The following is a 16,594-nucleotide window of genomic DNA, read 5'->3' as shown; positions in this document are numbered from 1 at the left end:
AAGTGTCTTTTCACAAGGTACACCTGCGTGCCTTATAATATACGACATCTGTTGTATGACGTGGATCTACGTCGTTATGTTGGCAAGCATAATGTACACGTAGAGATCCGCCGAGCAGTGTGCTTAACTAGTTGCTAAAACGCCCACAAACACACACACGTACATGTATATGTATACGTGTTTGTGTGCGTGTGTGTATGATGAAATAGTATTGCCAAGGATAGGTAAACATTATTTAATGATAAACAACTATAAAAATAGGTGAAAATACATGAGAACAAATGCACCACTAAAACATTACAAAGCATTCCATCCTCAAACGAGATCGCAGCAGCTGGGCAAATCCAAATAAAAGAGCAGGGAGGAAAACCAAAAGAAGGTTTGAAGGCCTTAAAACTGAACATTGTGTCTAACAGTGAAGCTGTACAATGTGTTTCAACTCCAGCACCAAAGGGTGTTTTATGGCTGTATGGAAAATTTCTCCTAACCCAGTCCTTTCCCTCTTGGCAAGGTTTCATGAAGGCTATGTTTTCTCGTTCCCGGTGTCTAAAAACTGTGGAAGTGACTTACTGGCACTCCTAAAAGGCCTTGCTAGACAACGGAAACGTCAGAAAAATCTACGGCTGGAGGCCGGTATCAATGAAGGGAAGAAATTATATAAAACTAAAGTTTCAGTTTAACTGAAGTATATTTACACTGGATTGCGCGAGTAAGCAATTTACACCGTAAGGGTGACAGGAACTCGAACGGGCCTAGAAGTTGATTGGAAAATGATCCAGGCACAGAAATAAGCTTTGCCTACAGCGAATTGCTTGATTGTTCTTGGAGCCGCTTCCAAGGGGTTCCAATTTGCTTTCACAACTAGGCTAGATATTTGCATCTGCAAAGAGATTGCATTTGAGGATCAGTACTAAGGCGATAGACAAGGGGGGAACGATATACAAGATTCTCTCTTATTATTTCACATCAAAGTCCACCCCGTAGGAGGGTAGTGCCGCCAGTAGACCTCATGCGGTGCACCGTAGGCATTACATAAGGTTCTTTGCAGCATGTCTTCGACCCCTAGTTGCAACTACTTTCGTTCCTTTTACTGTACCTCATTTCATATTCTCTTCATCCTACTTTCCACCCTCTCCTACCTCTTAATTCATAGTGCAACTGCGAGGTTTTCCTCCTGTTACACCTTTCAAACCTTTTACTGTCAATTTCCATTTCAGCACTGAATGACCTCACAGGTCCCAGTGCTCGTCCTTTGGCCAAGATTCTATATTCTCACATGAAAGTCTACTCACAGAGATAGAGTAGAATGATTGGGAGCTTATGCATAAAAGTATACTGCGTTGTTTTATTAACTAAGGGGATGTTTAGCATGAATCATAAAACTTCTAGCATCACAAAGGGAATTATTTACAGCATCGATGGTAACAATGGGGGACTGTGTTACAGTAACCAGAAATAAGGAATGTGATGCTAAGCTAACAGGGGAAAAGTCGCCTTGGAAAAAGAAACCAGCTAACTGTACTCGAAATTACTCCATTACAGTAGTTGGGTATCCGTGGTTTTGGCTTCCTCCAAATTGCTGAGCAGTAGGTCTTATTACTATGGGCAATAAATGAACACATGGTGTCCACAGAGGAGAAGGAGAACAAGTGGGGAGAGGAGTGAATGCTGCAGCAGCTTGAAAAGGTGGGTTTACAATAGGCTTCACAGCACGCTTCATAAGTCACCTCTGCCAGCATATGCCAGCCCACCTGGGCGACGTGACATGATGCACAGCGCATATTGCTTCTACACTATGTGAGTGCAGTGACTAGTAGCATTATTTTCCTGACAGCCACGTACATCTCTATCTTTATATGATGTTAATTTTACATTCCATAAAGGGCGGTTCCCACTTGATGAGCTGGAAGCCAAAATTGTGGCTGCAGCAGCTTGAAAAGGTGGGTTTACATTAGGCTTCAAAGCACGCTACATAAGTCCACCTCTGCCAGCATATGCCAGCCCACCTGGGCGACGTAACATGATTGCACAGCGCATATTGCTTCTACACTATGTGAGTGCTGTGACTAGTAGCATTATTTTCCTGACAGCCACGTACATCTCTATCTTTATATGATGTTAATAACATTCAACAAGCCTAATGTGGCTGCCAGCAAAAAATGAACTGATTTATTTTTTGCTGGCTGGCACCTCAAAGGTGCAAGCACAAAGCAACGAATAAAATTGTTGGCTGGGAGGCAATCGATGATCAGCTGGCAGCTAACAAAAACGAGCTGGCAGCTCAGTTTTGAGCTACCAGCATGTTTATTGGATGCCAGCCACAATTTTGGCTTCCAGCTCATCAAATGGGAACCGGCCTTAAACATGCTGATAATACTCAATCAGACAATGGATCTCTTCTCGCTACCATTCCATGGCAATTACAGTATAATAGAGAACTGGAGGACAGTTGAAAGGTTACTAGTGATTTGTCGTTGGCGGATTGTCTGGGTCAGGCTTCAGCCATCAAGATTGCCTTAATGAGTTAGCGGTGTGGCGTGAGTCCTAATGAGCAGTCCAGTAAGTGGAGCTAACAAGAATTTGGGAGGAGCTAGTGATGAGTCTTACATATGCAGCATGTTGTGAAGCTTAGTGTAAACTCATCTTAAGAAAGTCTGTCTGTTGTATCCTCGTTTTATAACTTCAGTTCCTAGGTTTGTGTGGCGTTCCAACAGAGGGCAGGTGTCATCTCCCATCAACATAAGCTCTGCCCAAGGTCTGTCCACTTTCTCCTTCTGGCATAAGCCCCTCCCAAATTCTGAATCACAGGGCCCTGCTGCATTCCCGTGGAGATTAATATCAAAGGCAGCAAATCAGAAGGGACACAGAGGTACTCAAAGAGAACAGAGGCTGGTGAAGAGGGGCGACTGAAAAAATGTCTGAATTTCCTTCTAAAATGAGTTACTTTGCCTTGGTTCTGGCTTAAATCCGGAACAACATACTCATTCTTCTGATAAGTAAAAAATTCTTGCACAGCCTTTCATTAGACTTGTGCTAACTGAGTAGAATACAGTGCTAAGTGCTTTAAGCTGTGCTGCCGATGAAACAAAAAAAATCAAAGCAAGTGATGTGCTTTGTCACTTTTGACAAGCCACTCTACATCAAAGCCAAGGATATAGTGTCTTCAAGTCCAGAGGGTGAAGTTAGCAATGTAATTGTAAGGCTAGGAGGGTCTCATCTCCTTTTGTCTTATCTCGGGTCCAATAGATATATAATGGAGGGCAGTGGGATTTCAGAACTATGGTCAACTGTGTATGGGTGGCTCTTCAGCAGTGCCCCACATGCTGTCAGGACGTGCATATGCTCGGGTTATTAGAGTAAATATGCTGACATACTGTGCACTAGCAAAACTCATTTTTCAAGAAGTTGCTATCGATGACAGTGACAAACAGCATATAGAAGAAGTTCTTTCGTCATTCAGGGCATATCCTCCATCGATGAGTGCAGTTGAAAGTGATGATGTTCTTAAAAGAATCCAACTAAAATTCAATGAACACGTCTAATATTTTGGAAAACGATAAATTAGCTCAGTTGTGGCTACAGTATTTTGATCTTGTGACTATTGCATTGCATTTCATTGAGGCAGATCGCATGGGAAACTGGAAGCTTCATTTAGACCCCATAAGAGTTATGTTGCCCATTTTCTTTGCCACTGGGCATGTACAATATACCAAATCATTCCACCTCTTACTCCAAGATATGGATTTTCTTCCTTGCATCATGCCAAATAGTGAGTTAAAAATTTTTTTTATGGTAGATGTGTAATATACCATTCGACGTTCAGAAAAGTGCTGGTGTGGTATACTATGGTCAGATATGACAATAGAACAAACATTGATGAAAAATATGAAGAGTATAGGAGGCATCACTTCGTGGAAGAGGCTTCACTGAAAGTGTTTGAATGAATGGGTCTTCGGTTTATCTGTAGCACACCATATTTGTGAAAGTGTTGAGCAGTTTACTGGCGTTCAAAGTTGCAACAGCTTTCAACATGTTGAACGAAGAGAATCAAGAATTGAAAAGGATGAGAAAAATGTTCAAACTTTAGTCGAATGGCTTTAATGCCACCACCCATTCATCAGAACAGAAGGGTTTGTTGTTTCATTATCAACTGGGATGGTATAACCAGAACACATATACCGTTACAAAGTTAAAGATATTGGCAAAGAAATAATGGATGAATCCCTGAAAAATATAGACACCTCAGGTGAATTGAAAATACGATCCAACATGAGAGTGAAACCAATGTCCTTTACTACTGCTAGCACTAAAGTCGGAGATGACAACATTCATGTTGATACCACTTAGTTGTTTCAGAGAATAATCTGCATTATCAAGGTACCTTAAGAATTGGATGAATGCTTTTGCTATGAGTTAGCCACTGTTCCCTTATCATTATTTGATGAGACAGGATTAATGAGAAAGCCATAAAAATCTCCTTTATATAAAATGTTCAATGATGTCAACGAAGGAAACATTCCTGATTCAAGAACGGAGTATGCCATAGATGGTGGTCACTTTGATTCACCGTGTTATTTGACCAAAGCAAGATGTTAGCGCTACATATGTTAATTTCATTCAAAAGCGTATACGGTAAAGAAGACAGTAACCTCTGATGGGTATTCCACGAAAAGAATGAGTACAAAAGGCATCTTGGGAAACAAATTTCACCTGAAATAATATTTGATGACAATTTCCCCCTCTCTGTTCCTCAAGCAAAGTTCTTGGGCAATCTGAGAAATAAGCAACACCTAATCATGCACCTCAGGAAGACATTCCATACTGAAGGCATTGAAACACATGTTACGTTAGATGATGCTGATGTATTAATCATTCAAACTGCTATACTAAAGTAGATTCATATCAACAGTGCATTTGATGTCTAGGCCAGTCCCCTACGACGCTCCTCATTGACTGTTGATAAGCCAATGACAAGGCTGGAAACTCTCAGTCTCTCTCGAGAGTTCACATGGATAGGATCTATGTTCCACCTCTTCTGAGGGATACGTCTTTCAAAAGTATCTCTCAGGTGAGGTGGAACATACATCCTGCCTAAGTGAACTCTCGAGAGCGACTGAGAGTTTCCAGCCCCGTGATTGGCTTATCAACAGCCAATCAGGAGCGTCGTGAAGGACTGGTCTAGACATAATTACACGGTTGATGTGAATCTACTTTAGCAGCAAATGAACATGATTTTGTTGTTGTAGTTGGACAAAATGTGAACCTTTTGACTCTCATTGCTGCACTAACTCCTGAAAATAAAAATATGGAGGAAGCACAGGGAAATGTCCCCCAGAAAAGTTTACAGATCTCGAGAAATTCAGCAATCTAACATCTTATGCAACATTAATGAATCAGTGATATTTGCACATGCTTTTAGTGGTTGTGATACAAGTTAACATCCTCATTTTATGGGCAAGGGAAAAAGGAAGCTGTGAATCTTTTTAACAAATATGAACACCTTCAAAATGTGGTGGCAGTATTTAGCAACAACTTATCAACACATGATGAAGAAGCGGGTGCTGGAGAGAAATTTATTCTTGCCTTCTGTAATGCTGCAGTTATTGAAAGCCACTTCAACCATCACAGGTTTATTTCATTTAGCAAAGATGTTCGTAATTCAAGCCATGCCGCATTGCTATTAGGTCTTTCTCCTACTTCTAGAGCACCTCGACAACGCAGCTATCGAGTCTGCTACCAAATTCAAACAGGGAGAGGAGAAATAATACAGTCAGGTGTCTGGGTCATGGAAGAAAAATGAAGATGGCCTGTCACCTGTGTGCACAGGTGCTCCTCTAGCGCCAGTAAAAGATCATAAAAGTATTTGCGTGCGGTTGAAGATCCGGTTGTGGGACCCTACCTTATAGGCGGTGCGGAAATGAGCCTAAAGGATTATGCTACTAAATAAATTTACGTTATTATTAACATGCATCCTTCAAATAAATATACCTCAGTTCACTTATAAGTAGGTAATTTTCACAAGAAATTAATTATATTATTTAGACATTTTATTTCCTTTAGCAGATAGAACGGGTCTTCTACTTAACGCTTTGTTTCCGAAAAAAAAGAATCACATATATAGGGAAAAGATACCAAAGGAAAGAGGAATCTTCACTCTAAAATGTCATCTGCATTGTATTATAGCGAGAAATTAATAGTTTAGGAGTTATTGAACGAAACAAATGAGTGAAATTTCGGGCTCACTTGCGTCAAAACTATAATATTTAGATCAAAAGGACCGAGAGACAAACTAGTGCAGAATTTATTTCTTTATTTTTCTCGTCCTTATACCTTTTATCCTTACGGCGTGATTTGCCTAGAACTATAAGGGCAACAAGAAGAAAAGGTATCTCCCCTCAGTCGTATTCCACCGTGGAGGGCTTGTGCGGTCAGTGCACCTTACGCGGTGCACTGTAGTTATTACTTAAGGTTCTTTGTAGCGTCCCTTCCTTCGGCCTTAGCTGCAACTCCTTTCGTTCCGTTTACTCTACCTCTACTCGTATTCTTTCTTCCATCTTACTTTTCACCCTCTTGTAACAATTATTGTTTCATAGTGCAACTGGGAAGTTTGCCTCATGTTGCACCTGTCAAACCTTTTACTCTCGATTTTCCTTTCACCGCTGAATGACCTCATGGGTTCCAGACAGTATATTCTGTCTGAGTCGTGTTCCCACAGTAAATGGACTCATAAAAACAGAATGAAACCTAATGTGAGAAAAATATGTAACAAGAATTGCGTGATTTAATTTGCTACTGAAAGCTGGGTGTAGTCATTTAGCTACTTATGATGATGATTCACAAGAAAGTTATGTTATTTCTGTGTGAGATTTTTTCTGCCAGAGTTCACCGGAACCTTTAAATATTTCCTTTTTAATCAAATATGTAGGTCACCTGCTCTATTTTTGTCTCTTTTCCTGTGAGTGTGTTGTAAGCTAAAAGTCTAGACAGTTTTCATAAGTTTAATTTTTGCTAACGTTGTATAGGTTTTTTAAAACGACAAAAGAAGTCCTGTGTGGGTATAAATTCTGATAGACAAATTTAAGCGAAAATTTAAATTCGGTTTTTATTTGTTGCAGCTTGTTACATTCCCTAGGCAGGTATTTGTGAGTTAGTTTTGTTTGCTGTTTAGAACACCAGGGAGCGTGATTTAACATGATAAAATTTTCAAGATTTTGACATTGTAGCGAAGGCGTGAGTAAGAGGCAGTGTCTGCAAACTTACTACTTTATTCAGACAACGAACAGACAGGTCAGTAGCTCTTGCGAGCGGTAATGTAGTGCCTGACACGAGGCGAACCAAAAGAGAGGTCATAACACAGATGGAAAGATACATATAAATCGATATACAAGAAACGGCTGAAGCTATGGTACATACTGCTGAAATGCTGACATTGGAGTGCATATGGTAATACATGTAACATAATAATATCAATGAAAATATATGAACAAAAGATGTATGACATACGGTGTGTTTCTTGTGTACGGGCGTTTGGCGCGTGGAGATGTTTTTTTTTTTGCGAGGAGATTAGCTGGCCAGGTGTGATAGCGGTGCGTGGGGTCCGCGTGAGACTACAATATATTCGTATCAGTTACTATGATTCCAGCGTATTTTGTAGTTATAGCGAACTACTAGTTTTCTTTTAACTTCAGAGATTGTATATGTTTTGGCGCATTTTCTATATTTCAAGGAAATCCTTTTGAATGTCGATGCACCTGCGGCGTCTACTATTTTCAGACAACTGTTAGCTAATTTCGTGAATCTATTGGGTACATGATCAGAATCATAAAATAAGGGACATTTTGGCATAAGGTCGTAAACGCCACTTGTGCGTAGGTATTCAATAACTATATACATAAAATACACACACACCACACACACACACACACACATATATATATATATATATATATATATATATATATATATATATATAATATATATATATATATATATATATATATATATATATATATATATATATATATATATTATATTATATATACATATATATATATATATATATATATATTTATATATATTATACTAAAAAGACCTCATCGAACTGGATGGTATGTAGTGGACAACCAGCCCTTATTATCAAATACCTATGAAATGACCGAAGTAGGTCAGATGCATTACTATGTGTGCGCTGGCTTCTTGATCTTTTAATTATATTATCCTGCTTCTCATGTTTGGGCCCACCCTCGTAACCTTGACCGTTCTCTGCACGTTGTTCCAGTTGTTCATTTTCCATGAGGTTTCTTGTGCTTGTGCGTAAATGAGTTTTCTTCATTCGCTGTCTTCGAATCCGTTCCCAGTGTTGCCTGATATTGCATTGTTAGCGCATGTCATGAAGGCATTCTCTACAACCAGACAGGCCTTTTTTTTAGTGTTCCTATTAACAAAATTCATATTTTCCCAGTCAATGTTGTGGTCTTTTCCCCAACGGTGTTTGGCAACTGCCGACGTCTGATTGAAGTGCCTTGTGTTTTGTATGTATTGCTTGCTTAGCTCTATGCAAGATATGTCGCTCTCCCCGTAGTACTGTTCTTCACAGGCTAGCCATACTGCCATATGCAATATCCCCTCTTACCTCTTCCCCCTCTACCAGCTTTCTGTTTTTAACTAATGTATTCCTGATAGTGTTTTTGTAACTACCTATTAATCTGAAATTATCTAGTTTCCTGTTGATGGGTGTAATTATGTTGTGGTCCGGGACTACATAATTTTTTTTCCTTTTCAAATGTTCCTTTTCCCTCCCTTCGTACCGATCCACATCACCGACACCATCTCGAAATGTTAAGTTTTTTCTTCGTTTTGTTTCATCATGGCCGCGAACAGTTTTTGGTCACCGGTTCTTTGCTGTCCACAGTAGTTTACCTGTAAGTTCCCTGCTCACTTTAACGTCGATGTTTTTCATTGTACCAATTGTGAACGATATTCCTTGGACTAAGTAAGTGTGAGTAAGTGTAAAAAGATTGTCCTGGTTTCTGAAGAACGTTGCATAAGCATAGCTGTTCTGAAGTCAGTATGCTCTGTTACAACCTTGATATTTTTGTTATAACCTACATCAACATCCTTTGTTATCAACTGAACTGAAAAAAATTGCCATTAGTTGTTGGATATGTGTTGTTGCGCCTAATACTAACTATTACGGAACCTGTGTGTTAATACATTGCATGGATGAAGATAGATTGATTCATTAACTGCATATTATCTGCATAGGCAGGTTAATTGCTATGGAAAATGTTGTGTGATGTAGGGAAAGGAGATTACGGTTTAGAATATTCGAAGCTGGTTATTCAGTTAGAACTTGGGAAACAGAAAAGTGAACAGGAGAAACATTGGAATGAACTAAATTAAAAAGTCAGTAAGATAAGGTAAAGGAAGTAGGGAGACGGTGATAAAGTTTGCAAAGAGAATAGACTAATATATATCCTAGTTAGGGAAAAATAATTATAAAGTGAAGAAGAGAGTTGTCCTTGTGACGAATAAGCGTATCGTTGTGAATAATGTTTAAAATTTCATAGAAGCTTTTAAAATAAAACATCCATAAATAGCTACGAAACCTTGAAGATTTTTAAAACGTGGATTGACTTGGAGGTTTCAGATTTCTAAAAGCTTATTAGAATTTCAGAGATATCATACATAGCTCAAGAAGGAGAGAAGAAGAATATTTTTTTTTATTACAGGGCAACGTCAGAAGGTGGTCTAGGTCATGTAAAATAATATAAGAGCAGAATCGGTTGTAGATACAGGTGTGGAGACTTGTGAGAATGACTGCAGTTAAATTACAAAAGGTTTTGCTATTGAATCTTGTACAGTCCTTAATGTGAGAGATTTTCCAAACTTCAAGCAAATGTATCTCGTAAGCAAGAGAAGAGTGAGGTCATTTGTGAAATTCGATGACTTTCTCCCATGGCGAACTCTGAGAATAGCTTTGAGATCAATCAGTTTCTTGTCCAGTAATGAATACCTAACAATTATTAAGAGTGTAATTATCAAGAGTATTATGCTAAAAGCTAAAAAAGAAAATAATGTGAATAGTGTGCAGATATCGTAGATTTAAGACTTGGACGCACTAATCAGAAATGGATTGTAAGTGTAACGCAATTTATACCTGTTGAGCTTACAAGCGATTTCAGTGGTACCACGTCATTACCTTGTGTCGATAGATTGTCGGGATGTTAATTGTGGATTGCAACTTACGTTGGGAAATATATCATTGTTTTCCCATGAGCCCCGGTCAACGACATGGATGATCCCACTCACCCGGAACTTAGGGATCGATCCAATATTTGACGTCAGAGCTTCAGCAATCATCAAAACATAGTATAATTAACGTTGCCAGTCATTTGTTAGTTCAGCTAAAGTCATTTGTGTGTGAATATTTCTTTCCCACAAATCAATACTTGATGCACAAGATCACATCCTAACTACTCTGTTAAAGGTGTATGCATGTTACCTTAGTGCTGTCCCATAGCAGAAAATACAACTGCAAAAATATTTTGTCGGATAAGTTGCCACTCATGAAAAAGGGAGATGAAATAATTTTTGGATAGTGAAAAGAAAATTGAAACGACAACAGAAAATTTTTGGCCTTTACCCAGTAATGCTAGAAGTCAAAAATTAAATAGGTAGTCTTTCGTTGAAGGATAGGCGGTGTTAGCTGTTGATAATAAAAGTCTTGAGAAGCAAATGTAGAAGTAAGATTCCGAGTAATTGCATGCAAGGAAAGTGTGTCTAGAATTGAGGCAGCTCTTTTTTTATGTAACTAAGATTTTTTTTCTCTATCTGCCACAGAAGACTAAGCTCCTAAGGCACACTATGAATGTGTTTTAGAATGCATTCCAGTCAAAGATGAATGGCGAAGTGAGACAGAGGAGTAATGTTTGAAACACATGAAAAATCCTCCGTGTAGTAAAAAAAAAAAAAAAACATATCCAAACAGGCTGCGGTTTAACATTATGACTGGATTTCTGGCAGCTGTCCATTTGCCTTGTTATAGAGACAGGGAGACAACCTTTTTGCTCCACGTCAGCGACGAAAACTCACGCATATAACACAAATGTCGAGCTCGACATCCAACAGGTGTGTCGTCGTTATTGAACACTTGGTTTTCGAATCAGTAGGAAGAACCCTATGCCGGGAAAATTACCACGGCTGCTACGTCACATCACGAAGCGTTCACGTTTGTTGAATACTTGTTACATTCAGTGGCAGACAAAATGAAACATATACATGGATTTTACGTGTTCTTTCGTTTCCTGTTCTGGAGGTTGTCCCATACGATTTGATATTTCAAAAAACGACGAGCTTATTTCAGCTAATACTTACCTTATTCATGCTGCTGACTTGTTGACTACCTCAGTCATTTAAAGTGTCGCTTTTCAAGTCTGACTTGCGCCTCCTTCAGTACCAACGTTTTCCATATATATATATATATATATATATATATATATATATATATATATATATATAGATATATATATATATATATATGTGTGTATGATATATATATATTATATATATATATATATTATATATATATATAGAGATAATATAATATATATATATATATATTATATATATATATATATAGATATATATATATATATATATATAGATATATATATATATATATATATATGATAGATATATATATATATATATACATATATATATATATATATATATATATATAATGTTATAATATATATATATATGTATATAATATATACATATAAGATATACATATATTATATTATATTTATATATATATATACTATTCATAGATGTATATATATTTAAATTATATATTATTATATAACCTATAATAATAAATATATATATTATAATTATATATTTACTAAATTATACTTATATATATTTTATATGTGTATAAGTATATATTATTCACTATATAATAATAAACGGGTCTTATGCACATATTTAGAAGTACCTCTTTTCAGACTTATATTCATGAATTGAATCAACCTCCATTATATATATATATACTATTATAAAATAATATATATATATATATTATATATTATATATATATATATATATATCTATAATATATATATATATATATATATGAGGTTATTCAATTTCATGAATATAATGCTGAAAAGAGGTACTTGTAAACATGTGCATAAGCCTGTTTTTTTTATTTGTATCTGGAAATTCATGCGTCATTTTAACTGTGCATGCTGTTTTTACAGCTCTTCATTTTGTTAAGTGTTGTGCTATTCACAACCAACTTTCTTATGTTAGATCACTAGTATGGTATGTTCTATCTTTCTGAATTTTGGTGCTCCTCGCAGGTCTTTGACGAATCCTTCGTTGTTGATATTGATGTCTTTAAAGCATTAGACTAAGTCTGTTTTAAGTACTTTCAAGCAGAATAATCTATTTATGGCCTTACTCTTTATCAGTAATTGCTGATAGCAGAGCTTCTGTTTCTTTCCACTTCTAGTAGCATTCTTCGTTATTGTGGTCTGTCTTACCATGTATTTGTATTTGGCTTTTCTTAACTCCAGTTGTCGTGACTTATGCGTTCGTCTTCAAAAAGAGAAAAACGAATGCTTGATACTTTCGTTGGAACATCAAGATATCTCGTGGAAGTTCAGATGACGTTATTGCGAGGCACTCACTGGCTTGTATCTGCTGCTAATGATTTGCATCTGAGGTCATCTTTGCAGTTCAGTGAATATTCTTGTTTATCGCCAATGTTAATAGAGATTTTCATACGTTTTTTTAACGTTGGTGACCTCTAGGGATCTGTATAAATCAGTTAGGGTGGTATTGAGTGAGATATGGTTGTCTACTTCATCAGAAGTGCAAATTTTGATAAGTTGGTCTTGCATGACTCTCCCACTGCATAATTTGGTAGATGTAGGTAACCCTGCATTTACTGATTCTGAATACTTGACAGTACTTGGTGTAGTTAGTCCAGTTTCCTCTCTCTTAGCATTTAAAAGAAGAGTTTATTCTCTCAGAAAAGTAAGAATCAGTGAAAGCTTTCTTGTATTTAAAGAGGTAATGGTAATCAGGCTTCGGATCCTTTGATTTGGAAATATTGCAGTTATGTTTGGCTCTCTATGTCAGCAGCCTGCCGGGTTTTTCTTGTACACCAGTTAGGCCAAAGTAGTAGTTTTCTATTTTCAAAAATGATATTCATGATTTAGATTGGATTAACTCGGGAACATATCCTATTTGACCATCTTCTACAAATTTTATTTCAGCAGCAGGTAAGCTTCTGTTTTCGCAAGAAACAGAAACTTATCACCGGTTAAATACATATATATACATTTGTCTTTATATTGATAATCTCTCTCTCTCTCTCTCTCTCTCTCTCTCTCTCTCTCTCTCTCTCTTCTCCCAGAACCTCTCTACTCTCTCTCACTTCTTCTCCATTCTCTCTCTCTTTCTCACTCTCTCCATTCCCTGTCAAGATAGTTGCTTCAGTTACATCGTCCAGCATTTTTGACATTTTATAATTCACCACTTCTCATCTCCCATTCCTATTGGGGCTGAAATTGAACTTGATGGGTGTTGGGAGTGTCTCTATTCATCCCAGTAACCTCAAAAACTAATATCTGTCGTTTTTGACATTTTATTTTTACCCCTTTTCACTCCTCCTTCCTATCGGGGCGGAACTTGGACTCGAAGGGCATCAGGAATGTCACTTTCTTCTCTGCAACCTCAAAGACTATGGATTAGACACTAATATCTATAGTTTTCAGAACTTAGAATTAAAGGTCATTGGGAGTGTCACTGTTCATCTCATCTACCTTGAGTAGGCACTAATATATGTAGTTTTTTTTTTAAATGTCTCCCCCTTCCCACCCACTTCTCAGCCCCCTCTCCCCCTCCTATCAGGGTATTGGGAGTGTCACTATTTATCTCAGGTACCTCAAAAACTATGGATTAGATACTAATATCTGTCATTTTCGGTTATTTTTATGTGTCACCTCCTTTCCACCTCGCTCACCCTTTTGGGGCTGAACTTGAACTCAAAGGACATCAGGAGTGCTACTATTCATTTCAGCGACCTCGAAAACTATGGATTAGACACTAATATCTGTCATTTTCGATTATTTGTTTCTTGTCACCCCAGTAGTCCCACCCACACCCACACCCAGGGCTAAACTTGGATTAGAAATCATCGGGAGTGTCACTATTTTTCATAGCGACCTCGAAAACTGTGGATTAAACACTAATACTTGTTGTTTTCGGTAATTTTTATATTTCACCTCCTTCCCACACACACACCCACACCCACACACACACACACACACACACACACACACACACACACACACCTTTACCAAACCAATGGTCCGATTTTAATTCTGTTTTCACCAGACTTAGAATTAAAATCTCATCAAAATCGGTCTAGAAATGTGGATTTGTAATGCGTTCATACCAACAGGCATTTTCCGGTTTATATAGATATTTTTTTCCTTCCTCCCCCCTTCATAAAGGGGTAAAGAAATTTTTGTGGATACAGTAGGTAGGGCAGCTGTGAGCTTTGAAGTGAAAGGTGGGACCGGTAATTCTTGGTCCTTGAAATAGATATTTTGTCATTGGTGGCATCTGATGACTGCACGGTTTTCTGTATTATAAATGCATCTCACCGAATATCCCATTCTTTCCACATGCCCAGACCATCCCATCAGTACTTTCAGCCGCTAATCACGAATGTGACTATATTGAAAATGTTTAGCTCTGCTCATGGCGATCAGCTAACGACCACAACTAGGGAGTTAATTGAACGAAACAACTAAAAAGTCCCGGTTTGCTGGAAAATCGAATTCTAGTCCTTTTGTCAGTGACCCGATCATCCTGACCAATATATATGTGTGTATATATATATATCATATATATATATATATATATATATATATATATATATATAATTTTGAAACCCTCAGAAGCCACTGACTGGAAATTTAAGCTTCCAAAGACCAGAGGGGATCAGTTATTAGAAAAACGGATATCAAATTAATGAACAATAATAAATAATTAATAGCTAAAGCCAGTACTCTAAAGAGAACGATATTTTAATCTTTCAGTGTTTCATCACCAAGTTACCTGAGGCTACAGTTTATCTGGTCTTCAGTTTTGTACATTTGGCTAAAATGTTGGGGGTTCAGTCTCCCTAAACTTTGTGGTGTCGGAAAGGATGTGGTTCATCTAGTTGATGTAAACCTCCCTATTCACTAGTGCACCGAACTTACCATTTTCAAGAGAGCATACGGTAATGACTTTCCCCTGGTACAGCGACTTTATGGCATGAGTAATTTTGTTTATTAATAGGAAGCCATCAAGGGTCTTTATATAATTTATAAAATTTGATACACACACACACACACACACACATATATATATATATAATATATATATATATATGTGTGTGTGTGTGTGTACAACGTATATACATATATATACATATATTATCTATACATATGTTTATAAATATACATAACATAAATACACACACACGCACACACACATAATAAATTTAGTATTAATTTCATAAAATTTTATTTATATATATATATATATATATATATATATATCTATATATATTTAATTATTATAGGGTATATATTATATATATATATAATATATATAATTAATTATTTAAAACAGGCTGAATGAAGAGCATCTTTATTTGCGACTAGTTTCGGAGATTTACTTTCCTCCGTCATCGGGCAATCTATAATGAAAATATTATTTCAATTAAAATCAATGACGTATATAAGTTACATTAAAACATAGCAAAATAAGATAAAATTACATAATTACTATAAGTTACATTAAAATTAACGAAGCAAAATAAAATATAAAAATACACAATTACAAGACATAATAACCTAAACTCGCAGCAAAATCTTAAAATATAGAGAAATACATTGTTTGTTGTCAAAGAGAGCAGAAAAAAATCTAAAAATCTAAAAACACAGCAATTCAACAGACCTTTCATTATTACAAAGAGAAGGTTTATCTCTTATGGTATATAGAGACTCAACCACTCCGAGCTCCATTGCGTTGGTTCTGCAAGTAAGGACTGAGAAGGAATCTACATTGATAGGATGGTCATATTCTTCAGAGTGTTGACGAATGGCACTAAATGGTGGTTTGCTTAATGGCCTATTTGTCCTAACAGATCTTCCGAGATGTTCGAAGATGCGAACCCTGAACTGTCGTTTAGATTTTCCAATGTACATTGCACTACAGCAATGACACTTATACTTATACACAATAGCTGACTGCAGTTCAGTTGGTATCACATCCTTGAACCTGAAGAATTTTTGTAATGTAGATTTAGGCTTAAATATATATATATATATATATATCATATATATATATATATATATATATATATATATATATGCTTACAAAATCACAGTAGATGCACGTGACTTCATAAATAAGCGAATACCACGGGAAAATGATAGTCAGAAATCCAAGCGCTTTCGTCTTTATTCAGACATCGTGAAGGAGCTACTAAAGTACAATTGGAGAGGAAGGCCTCAGGTAC

The sequence above is a fragment of the Macrobrachium nipponense genome, chromosome 28 (genome assembly GCF_015104395.2).
Source record: "Macrobrachium nipponense isolate FS-2020 chromosome 28, ASM1510439v2, whole genome shotgun sequence".
Lineage (NCBI taxonomy): Eukaryota > Metazoa > Arthropoda > Malacostraca > Decapoda > Palaemonidae > Macrobrachium > Macrobrachium nipponense.
Note: the sequence above shows the minus strand (reverse complement) of the source record.